The sequence below is a fragment of the Ctenopharyngodon idella genome, chromosome 21, assembly GCF_019924925.1.
Source record: "Ctenopharyngodon idella isolate HZGC_01 chromosome 21, HZGC01, whole genome shotgun sequence".
NCBI classification, from domain to species: Eukaryota; Metazoa; Chordata; class Actinopteri; order Cypriniformes; family Xenocyprididae; genus Ctenopharyngodon; species Ctenopharyngodon idella.
The window spans coordinates 781,052-793,496 of record NC_067240.1 but is presented as its reverse complement, the minus strand read 5'-3'; the positions used below and the strand labels follow the sequence as shown (position 1 = coordinate 793,496).

Genomic DNA, 12,445 nt, shown 5'->3' with positions numbered 1-12,445 from the left:
AAGACATTTAGTTAGTTTTAGTTGAATTAATTAAATATGTGTTAAACTTATTTCAGTTAGGATATGATTTGCCATCATTATATCAGCATTAATTCACCCATATAGGGTTAACACACAAGCAACAAAGTCACAACAAGGAAGTATTTAAAGGGGAAGTACTTATAGTATTAAAAGGGGAACTTCATTCATATCAGCAGCAGAGATGTCAGATCTGTGGTAGAGATTCTCTCTTTTCAACTCATCACAAGGTGAATATAACACTTTATTTTTAATTATTTAGTAAAGAGATGTTTATTAATTAATACTTTTAAAAATGGACAATTATGTTTGTATTATAGTGAAACTGAAATGTACTGTAGACCTGTAAAGCAAAACCATATTAATTACATTTTTTAAAACAGATTATACGAAGGTAGGATGTAAATCAATGCAGTGGAGAACATGTATGGAGCATCACAGACTGCAGAATAATTAAACAAATGGACAAAAGAGAAAGAGAAAAATGGCGAACAAAAAGGACAAAAAGTTACAATGTAATGAGTTGAAAAAGACGCTGAGACTAGATCGACAAAACAGCATTAATAGTGGCAAACCAAACTGTGAGTATTTATGATGTTTAAAATATTTCATCATCAATAGTGTTTAACTTTCTTTGGAGTAAAACTGATTCTAAACTGTGCCTTTTCATTCATCTATATGAACTTTATAGGAAAAGTACTGTTCCGTCATTAATGAACAACTTCACAGGAACAAATGAGTAATGCAATATTAACATTCTAGTAACTACTATTAACTAACCACAAAAAAAAAAAAAAAAAAAAACTCTGATTTGGTAATACTTGAGTCATTACCAGTGTGTTACCATGATCTTCACTTTAGAATTAATTATACATTATGCATTATTCATATTAATTATGAACCTGTATATAGCAGTTCTTAGTAGTCCTCTGGGAGATATGAAAAAATAGTAGATTCTGATTGTAGTGAATAGTGAACTACCACACTCAACTTATCAGAGTTTCTTGTTAGTTAATAGTAGTTTCTAGAATGTTAATATTGCATTACTCATTTGTTGCTGTGTAGTTATTCATTAATTACAGAACAGTATTCTAAAGTGTTACCAATGCATTTACAGTTGTGGTCATAAGTTTACATATTCATAGTTATTATTTTGTATTAAGGACCATAAGTAAATATCTGTTATGTGAAATACAGTTCAAGTCTGTTGTGCTTATTCAGGGCAAGACTGAATAAAAACAACATATATTTATGATCCCTTCTTTTTTTGTTAAAAATAATTAACATTTTGCAGATTCTGCAAGGTGTATATAAATTTATTTCCACTACTGCATGCATTTGGCAGCTGCTTTTAATTAAAGTGACACTGATTCATGAATCAGTTCTTTCATTTACTAGGAATCAAATCCATTACATGCTCTGCTGTTTGAGCTATATAAATGCTATAATCAGATGTTTGTTTTTTTAAATTTCCAGTTTCTGACATTGCAGCGTTTCAGAAGAGTCACAGACGAGGTGAGAGATTTACACATGATATACAGAAACGTCTTAGGGTTATGCATGTAACCCTTGTTCCTCAACACTGCGTTAGTTACTGACACTAAAGCACTTGTGAAATCACACCAATCTATTGGTCAACAGCAGTCTGACGAGGTCACATGGAGCGCATGAGCTAACAAATGGGTGCCTGCATTACATGTCATCAGATTTCAATTGTCTGAAGGAAGACGCATAGGTATGTCCAAGCGTGGCTTCTTGTTTCTTTCTCAGGGAACCAGGGTTACATGTGTAATGCTAAGATGTTCCCTTTTGAGAAAATTTGACACTGCATCAGTTGCTGACACTATGGGGAAGTTATTACACACTATGCCATACTGAACAATATCTGCCTGTGTGCTGTGAAGGTCACCAAGCACAATCTATCAACCCATTCACACATTGGGGTGGGCGACAGATAAAAGAATGGGCTACTTCTTGTGACTTAGTCCACCTCAGGCTCCCAGCAGACCTAACATCAGAGGAGCATGCTGAACAACAGCATTGCTCTGGACCAGATAAGAATGTGGATCACCTAATCTCACCTTGACTTCATACTCTCACTTAACATTGGTCCATACTTTGATCCTATGCTAAACAACATCTGCCTCTACCTACCTACGATCCCACAACCGAAGCCACAGCACAGTTTCAGCAGACAAGGGGCCTGAACAAACACTTGACTGTCATCCTTTCAGAAAAGAGCTATGTGAGAGTGGTGCTTCCTCAACGCATTGTCAAACGCACTTGCTCTACTCCCAATGGCAATGTGAGAGTTTTCAAAGAGGATGAAATGCCAGGAGAGAGATAGCTCACAGGCACCCTCAACTGGGGCATCCTCAACTGGGGCATCCTCAACTGGGGCACCCTCAACTGGGGCATCCTCATCTGGGGCACCCTCAACTGGGGCATCCTCATCTGGGGCACCCTCATCTGGGGCACCCTCAACTGGGGCACCCTCATCTGGGGCATCCTCATCTGGGGCACCCTCAACTGGGGCACCCTCATCTGGGGCATCCTCATCTGGGGCACCCTCAACTGGGGCATCCTCAACTGGGGCACCCTCAACTGGGGCACCCTCAACTGGGGCACCCTCAACTGGGGCACCCTCATCTGGGGCATCCTCATCTGGGGCACCCTCAACTGGGGCATCCTCATCTGGGGCACCCTCAACTGGGGCATCCTCAACTGGGGCACCCTCAACTGGGGCATCCTCATCTGGGGCACCCTCATCTGGGGCATCCTCACGTATCGATGCTCAGCCCCACCACACAAGAATAGTTTGCCTGTGTGGGAGACACAATGCGAGCCGAATACAAATTCCTCCATTATCTCAACACCTCAATGTGGAGATCTGGAAAGAATGAAAGGCTCGAAGACTTATATATGTGGGGCAGCAGAGGAGGTGGATTATTAAAAGCATCTGCCTCAACTTTCTCTGCACATTTAATTCCTCAGAACTAGACACACCACATAATATCCTCTTAGCAAGGTTGGAATTGGCCGTAGAGCAACAGACTTACTGAGCCGGCATGAGAGCATTGATGTTTAATTAATATCTATTTTGGATTGGAAAAATTCGCAGAACAAGCTTCCAAATCTAAAAACAGGTCTTGAGAGCATTGGAGCTAGTAGGAGAAGACCAAATGAAAGAATACTCTCGTCAATCCCGATTTACTGCTTCTGCAGGACCCAAACCACGAGGTGCAGATGCTCGACTCTCATCCCTCAAGCGAGAGTCAAGCCAGGGCATAGCTACCACTTGAAGTAGTATCTAAATACATTTTTTAAATACAGAGATAGTATATTAAAAGCACATTTTAGTTCATATTTCATGGTGTCTCAAAATAGCACAGTTGAGTAGATGTTCTTAATTTTTAGAATTAAGAATTTTTAGTATATTAAGTATAAAATTAGTGCGCAAAAATAGAGCACTTTAAGTACATTATAGAAGTGTATTTTTTTTCACCTGGACCCACAGCGAATGCATCACAATGAATGCATTCAGCTTCCTCGAGAGCTGAATGCGCTCCTTGCAAACACTTGATTATCATCCCTCGAGAGAAAATCAAGCAAGAACAGACCTTTTATCTTTATAAGATTAACATGAACGCACACATGCTTCAGACCCCGGGTTCTATCGGATACGTCCCCATAGCGTCAGCAACTGATGCAGTGTTGAGTTCCATCGATAGGGAACCAAATAGAGTTACAACTGGGTAAAAATCATGCACAAATCTGATTTTAAATTGTTCTTTGTATGTGTTATACTAGTTCTGAGTGTTTTTCTTTTCTTTTTAGAAAGCAGCAGTTTTATTCACCTAACCAGCAAAATATTCTCCATCATCTTCAGTCACTGATTAAACAATATATATTTTAGCATTATTATTTATTATAATAATACAGATGCATGTAAAATCAACAAATATGAAGTCCATGGTTAAGAAAGACACTGTTACAGAATAGACTATATATAAATGTAAAATCCATTTATAAACATTCATCTTATATATAAGATGAAGGTGTATAAATGGATACTATATTTATATAGATATTGTATTTATAAGTGCATTTCATGACTACAGTACTTTTTTCTGAATGAATCTGACCTGTTTTTACTGTATGTGTAGCCACTTAAAACAGATAGTTTTTTTTAGAATTATTTTTACTGTAACAAATGTGTACAACTTCAATAAACCTGTTCCAAACCTCTTGTAAAAAATAAATACAATTTTTTTTGTGTGTTAATTTCCTTGTTGTGTATAGTATACTGTATATTGAGAGAGAGATTATAGAAGATGACTGCAGTGGTTCAACCTTAATGTTATGAATAGACGAGAATACTTTTTTGTGCGCAAAAAAACAACTTTATTTACCAATCTCTTCTCTTCTGTGTCATTCTCATTCGTTGTTTACATCCAGCGCTTCCAGGTTCTACGTCAGAATGCCGACTCATTATTGGCCGGCTTCTGCGTCAGCATCACATGCATGCGTCGTGCTAATCACATGATCAGCTTTGGCCAATACTGAGCCAGCGTTCTGACGTAGAAGCACTGGACATAAACAACATATGAGAATGATACAGAAGAGAAGAGATTGTTGAATAAAGTGGTTATTTTTGTTTTGTTTTTGCGCACAAAAAGTATTCTCGTTACTTCATAACATTAAGGTTGATCCACTGCAGTCACATGACTGTTTTAATGATGTCTTTAGTACTTTTCTGGACCTTAAATTATGGTATTACATTGCGTATGGGAGAAAAAAAAACTCTTGGATTTCATCAAAAATATCTTAATTTGTGTTCTGAAGATGAACGAAGGTCTTACGGGTGTAGAACGACATGAGGGTGAGTAATTAATGACAGAAATTCCATTTTTGGGTGAACTAACCCTATAAATTACAGAACAATTTCAAAATGAAGTAAATTTGAACATTTCACTCTTAAACTTCCAAAAGATTTGCTATTATAATAAAATCCAGCATGACTCTCTAGTCTTAAAACTGTGGCATGTACATTCTCAGAAAAATGTCATTTACAGAAGACAAGAATGAAATTGTGGGATATTCAGATAATATGAAAACACACTTCTGAGCTCTGACTGTACAAACTCAAGAAAATAATTCAGGAGAAGTGGAGTGAGATCTAGAGACACACATGGTTCAGTATGTCATACAGTGAAGTGTCTCTCTCTACTGGAGATAATCAGTATTACAGCAGATCATCAGCTGAGAGAAGATCACATGATCATCTGCTTCACATCAGACTTTAGAAGAGATGTCTGCTTACAGTTTATTTCACTGCAACTTTTAAATATAGTGAGTTCCTGGAGTAACTTTACATTTTGATCAGCCTCAATATTTTAATAAAATTAAAACATGATTAAAAAAGTAATTAGTAGCACTAATAAAGAGATAATATTCATCTGACAGTATTGTTCTCTGAACAGACTCTGCGGTTTAATAAAACATTTTTAACTAAAGCATAAACTTTAGTTTTGTCTCTAATCTAGGTAAACTGTTTCACCCGAGCATTACAACATCAGACATCAGACGCTCTCCCGGATCACATTTTCCAGTTCAGTTCCAGTTAAGATCTGAATCAGCCAATAGCGAGCCTGCAAGGGTGAAGTCACAGCAGCACAACACCAATCATTTAATATTATTAAAAAAAAAAATAAAAAAAAAATCATTGAAAAAGACACTGAAACGTTTTAATATTTTAATTTATTTTTAAAAATAGCTTTGCATTGTGCAAAATTACCACACGTTAGTACTGATGGTGTGGAATCTTTCTCTATTGATAAATGTCTCCTCATTTACAATTGGAGCAATGATGTGAACACGAGTTCATCAACGGCTCCAACAACTGCAGGGAAGACCACTATCAACATAACAGTGTCTTGCTTTTGCTGCATGGTTTGATGGTCAGTCAGACAGTCAATGAAGTGCCATAGACTAGTGGCCAAATGTGATGTCCAGCCATATGAAAACGGACATCTTCAACCTTAATTCAAATATTTTAAAAATGTGTTAAAAGATGTAAGCATATCGTGTAGCTGTGCTTGGAGTCAGTTTTGTCCACTATGTTTGGTGTGAGTTTATACTATTTAAGAGCTTACTGTTGACTGATGGGTCAGAGTCATCACCGCTGCACCACTACATTTTACTTCATGACTTCATGAAATAGTAAAAAGATAATTACTATTTCATTTCTACAGTCAGAGCATTGATTTGTAGAGTGGGAGAAGTTGTTACATTTAAAATTATAAAAAGTTTATTCAAAGTCATTAAATGTATTAAAATGCATTAAACAAATTATTGTTTAAGTAATATTTATTAAATTTATTTAAAGTTATTACATTTCTTATTAGGTCAGTTACAAAAAGAATTGATCAAGTTTATATCATTTTATCAACTCCATGTCATCATATAACTCAATACATCATATCTTCATTGGAGAGCGTGTGTCTCCTCCTCTCTGCTGCCATCTTGTTACTCTTAACTAGGTTAAGATCCCTCTCCAGCTCTTCTAAATAATTTAGGAGCAGTGACCTAGTTGAGACACCTAGGACCCTTTATGAATCCAACTTATTCTTAAGTCTAAGAATAAGAGTAAAATCACGTCATTCTTAGAATTTTGACACACTTAAGACTAAAATTTTACTCTGAGCAGCTTTATACATACGGGCCCAGATGCATTTCTAAATATCTTATAAATTTAAAACAATGTGTTTATTTCTAGTGTTCCATGATCCAGATGAGCCTGAAAAACTTCATTCTGATGTGAAAAGGGAGGAGAGAGTCTCACATCAAACCCTTCATCGCTGACGTCCATCAGCAGTTGCTGAAGACCTGAACATCATCACCACCACCAATCTAAAAGTAGCTCCTAAGTAGCCGATTTAGGAGAAACTCTTAATGGGCGTGTCAGTCCTAATTTTAGGATTCCTAAATTTTTGCTCTAAGAGTATTTCACAAAGCATTTTAGTGCTAAAACTAAAAGCACTATGTCTGTGAAACGTTAGGAGTAGTCCAGAGGACTCCTGAGTTTTATAGATTTTAATCTCTTTAATCTCTAGATTTTAATCTCTTCGCTTGAATTCCTCTTGAGACGCAGACATGTAAGAGGTAGACAATTAACTGAACATATACTAGTTTAATTAGTGACACTTAGCCTACATTTTAAAACCTTTATTTTAATATGGCAACATGGGCATTCTACAGTATTTCTATGATTAAATAGCTGACAGAGACTCCTCTCCATCAGCCAATCACTGTCATAGTTAGTGTGTTGACATCATCCATAGCGATGAGGTCAACCCCGCCCTTCCTCTTAGCTTAATACTTCTCTCTATTCCTTAGTAAAAGTTTGTCTCAGCAGCTTTGTGAATAGGTTTTAAGAGAAAACTCTTAACTAAGAACTTTTACTGCCATTTAGGAGAACTCTTAGTGGTAAGATAAAATGTTTTGTGAATACGGCCTGCATTTTGGAATGTAAAATGTTTGACCATTTACTGCACTTTATGCTTCTAGTTATTTCCCTGTAAAGGCTAATAAATAAAAATAAAAATTACACTTATGAAAGTAAGAAACTAGCTCACTTTCAAGCTGAAAAATAAAATAGCTATTTCTCTGTATATTTTTATATCCCTCCATTCCATTTATTTTAAATGCATTTAATACTCATATTTTCAACCTATTCTAAATTAATGCAACAATCTGTTCCTCTAGAATATGAATAAGAAGACAGTGAATAATTAATGTTCTTACATTTAATATTAAATCCTATTTACTTTTTTTTTTTTTTTTTTAATGTAAACAGTATCCATTTTTAAGTTGCTATAACTTTTACATTTCACACAAAATTCAAAATCACCAATATTATTTGTGAGTTCATAACAAAATACCATTAAAATAACTTGCATGAATATAACGCATTAAATAGAAGAATTTCAGTCAGTCATATTAATTTTCATTTGAGGTTTTGGTTCAGAGACAGTGAAGAGAAATCAGAGATCTGATATGAAGCTGAATGAGGATCATCAGCACAAACTCATTTACACACATATATATATATATATATATATATATATATATATATATTATATATATATATTATTACAGTATATTTATTACTGTAATACACAAAAGATTAGCAGTAGTTTCCATCTCTGTCCACTAGATGGCGCAACTGGGTTTTCAAACTCCAAGGCCTTTAGTTTGAGTCAGGTTACAGTTCTTCTCCTTTAGTTTGAGTCAGGTTACTGTTCTTCTCAGTCACTTTGGCACATTTACAGATTCATTTTTAACATTTGCAAACCAGTAAGTGCTTTTCTCTAAATCACTGTATTTGGGATATTGATCGCAGGATTCACAGTTACACTTTTACTGTTTTACTGTCAACAAATTACAGAACACAAGTCACTGTGATATGAAAATGTTAAAGATCAGACTTCTTTCACAGCAATATAAAAATAGGAAGGTCTACAGACAATTCCTTGGACTTCATGTCTTGGTTTGTGCTCTGACATGCACTGTTAACTGTGGGACCTTATATAGACAGGTGTGTGCCTTTCCAAATCATGTCCAATCAACTGAATTTAGCACAGGTGGACTCCAGTCAAGTTGTAGAAACATCAAGGATGATGAGTGGAAACAGGAGCACCTAAGCTCAAGTTTGAGTGTCACGGCAAAGGCTGTGAATACTTATGTACATGTGATTTTTCATTTTTTATTTTTAATAAATTTGCAAAGATTTCAAACAAACTTCTTTCACGTTGTCATTATGGGGTATTGTTTGTAGAATTTTGAGAAAAATAATGAGTTTAATCACTTTTGGAATAAGGCTGTAACATAAAATGTTAAGAAAAAAAGTGAAGCGCTGTGAATACTTTCTGGATGCACTGTACCTGAAACAGAGGATCTATCTATCTGCCTGTGTTTTATGATATACATATTTTCCACAAATTCTCATCCACATCGCAATGAATGTCTTCTTTTGCAATGCAATTCAGAATGAATTACACGTCCCCTTCATTAGTCAAGAGTCACCTGAGAACAATTCATTAAAGAAATGTATAGAAAATATAAACTATGACAGCTGGTTCAACTGTTTAAGCTGCTACAGTGGTGTGAAAAAGTGTTGGCCCCCTTCCTGATTTTTTATTTTTTTGCATGTTTGTCACACTTTAATGTTTCAGATCATCAAACAAATTTAAATATTAATAGGCAGATTGGATATTGTATGCTTGAGTTACAACCACTTCCTGTTTCATGATGATAATAACAACATGCTTTAGCACTCAGCTAAGTGTTTTAGCTAAGCAGGTTTAGTACTCAATTGCATATTTTAGTAAGTTGCTAGTAGTGCATTACAGTGTTAAACACGTCACTTCCTGTTGCCAGTGGGTGGTGCTATTACTATAACTGAATATTGTCATGTAGATGTGTTCAGGACAGTACTCTTATCAAACATGTGAAGTTTGGGGCAGATCAGACATTGTATGCCCGAGTTACAACAACTTCCTGTTTCATGGCGAATCATCAAACTTTGTCAGGCCACCACGGACACGCCCTTTAGCGAAAACTCTAGATCTTCACAATTTAACATCACAAAGACCTTTAGATTAGACTGACCAAATATGATGTTGATCTGATTAAAGCTGTAGGAGGAGTTCGTTGAAGTACAACGTCTGGAAATGGCAAAAACTGCGAAAATTCTGCAGAGAAAATTCAAAATATCTCACTTCCTGTTGGGTTTTCAGATTTTGCACCCAGGGACTTTTTTGTAGGTATTGGGCTGTTACATCTGTCTACCGAATTTCATAACTGTATGTGAAACGTAGCGCGAAGGGCGCTTAATAGAAATTTTGTAGGTGGCGCTATCGAGCCATTTTGCCACACCTAATTCTGAAACCCATATCAGACGTAAATTTTCACCACTTTTGACACTTGTGCAAAGTTTCATGAGTTTTTGAGCATGTTTAGGTCCTCAAAAATGCGATTCATTTTGGAGAAGAATAACTGACCGAGCAATTACAATAGGGTCCTCACACCATCGGTGCTCGGGCCATAAATATCAGGGGGAAAATATGAAACTAAAACGCCAGTAGGTGGCGGCATTTGACCGCCTTAATGATTGAGTCATTGAGTCATTCATTCAAACGATTTGTTCAAACGGCCGATTCATTCAAGAATGAGGCAGTTGTTTATGAATGGGTCACTGAATCTTTGATTCAACCGATTCGCTCAAAACGCTGAATCATTCAGTAAAGAAAGACGGCTGAGTGTTGCTGTGAGGTACGTGCACTATGGTTCTGCTGTGATCTTTGTTTGGAACTATTTTTGCTGCTGAAATAGTTCAATAAATAAGACGCAATATTGACTGTTTTTGTTCTATTAACTACTTGTTTATTGAACTGATGATTTTCAATCGTGATGGTAATGTAATCGGGAGGACAGCACTTTTGGTCGTGTGATGTATTGATATTATCATATGTTATAAATATAAAAACTCCACATTTTGAATTTTGACCACGTTAACTGAGTTTCTTTGTGTGTGCTGTTCTCATTTGTTTCGATTTCTGCACGAGATGAGCTGCACGAGCCTCAACAGCGCAAGGCCTACATTATTATCCACTATCGATCCCCATTTACACCAAATGTTAAAAAAAAATCAGAGTCATTCTCTAGTTTTTGGTGTAGTTTGGTCTAATTAGGATGGACTTGTGTTTTGGTGTTAATATAGTCTGTTTCATTAATAATAAATTAATACGGGATATTATTGTTTTGGTGATTCTGTTTCTCGGATCAAAAAAAATTTATGCCCCCCATGAAAGCGAAATCAACCACCGTTTTTAAGACACGATAAATGTAAAAAAAAAAAAAAAAATCACAAGCGGGTTATAACTGGTGTGTTTTATGTCATAGATCAAAACGTGAAAATATTTAGAGGCTTTGTTAACCACAGACCTTATTTCAGGCGATTTAGCAAAAACCCATTGACTTCGGGGAGATGGAACCGGAAGTCCTAAAATGCTAACTCGCTTCCGGGTTTTGCCTACAAAAACACGTCATCCCTGAGGTACTCTATAGAGGGTATGCACGTGACGTCACTGGGTGTTTTTAAATAAACTGACAAAAACTATACAAGTTTTAGGGCTGGACGATATAACACTGATATAAGTGATCACTCCGATCTAAACCTACCTAAAGCATTCACAGGCAGTGTAAAAAAGGCCACACACAGGTTATATTCATGTGACTTAGTTTCCCTTGTGATACACTAAAGTCAAAGAGTAGCCTATAGTACCCAAGGGGCGGAAGTCTTATCCTTTTTGGGTAACAGCCACTAGATGGCGCTCCGGTAGCACGGCCACCATTATGGGGTGAAAATACTAACTGGCCCATAGAACCCTTCACATCTTACGCACCCAAAATCGGCTAATTTCACAACCAAATCAGAAGCGCAAGAGAACATTTTTCAAATGAAATCATCAGTAAATTGTATGGCTCCTACAGTAAATGTTGTATTGTCTTATATATGTTTTATTTTACCAGTTGTGGAATCCAACCATTCATCCATCTGAGGTAACGTAGTTAGCCTACTTTATTGAGTATTTCCATTTTATGCAACTTTACACATTTATTAATAGTAAATTAATAATGAATGCATTTAAGATCATCATGTTTGCAGCGAACAATATATTTCAGACCCACTATCTGAATTGAAATAGCCTATATATATATATATATATATATATATATTGTATGTTTTAATGGATCACGCTACAAACATAATGATCTTATAATACATGATGCATTGCTGTGTCCGTTATCCCATAATTCCCACTTTTGGACACTTTTGCTTTAACATACAACACTGCAAAAACAAGCTGTTATTTTCTGTTATATATTTATTGTCCAACATTCCCAATTTTTCTGATACATTTCCTTAATTTAATTTCATAATATGTTGGTATTAATTCAGTGTTTATAATGCTAATACTTGAACTTCAAAGAATTTTAACCCAAACTGACTGGGTTTCTAGAGATAATAAACTGTTAAAAGGATTTGATGATCGCTAGTGATAGCATTTTATTCTGTGTTGTTATCATTCAGGTTGGATTTCAGCTTTAATGTTTTTTTGTTTTTTTTTAAACAAAGCAGCTGATATTGCCATAGAAACTAGTGGACTGCCGACTCGCTTTCACCCCAAAATGGCGGAAATGCAGGGCCGCTGCTGGGCGCCGGTGTTGCAATGGAATGTTCGATTGAGTGTCGCTTCTTATTAGTGTATATTCTTTGCTAAAGTTGACTCACACGCAGCATTCAGCGAGCCAATCAGCGCTCCGGATCAGATTGTGCTTCCAGCGTGATATTAACGTGGTT

General features: G+C 36.1%; 2 long non-coding RNA genes across 4 annotated transcripts in view; both read left to right on the top strand.

Moving 5' to 3' along the window:
* Positions 1-12,445, top strand: part of LOC127503639 (uncharacterized) — a 129,068-nt gene that overhangs the window by 94,240 nt on the left and 22,383 nt on the right. The window lies entirely within an intron of this gene.
* LOC127503635 (uncharacterized) lies at positions 174-4,302 on the top strand. Its single transcript, XR_007927142.1, has 4 exons — positions 174-248; positions 402-599; positions 1,495-1,533; positions 3,856-4,302. It is a non-coding gene; the product is annotated as an uncharacterized LOC127503635 (long non-coding RNA).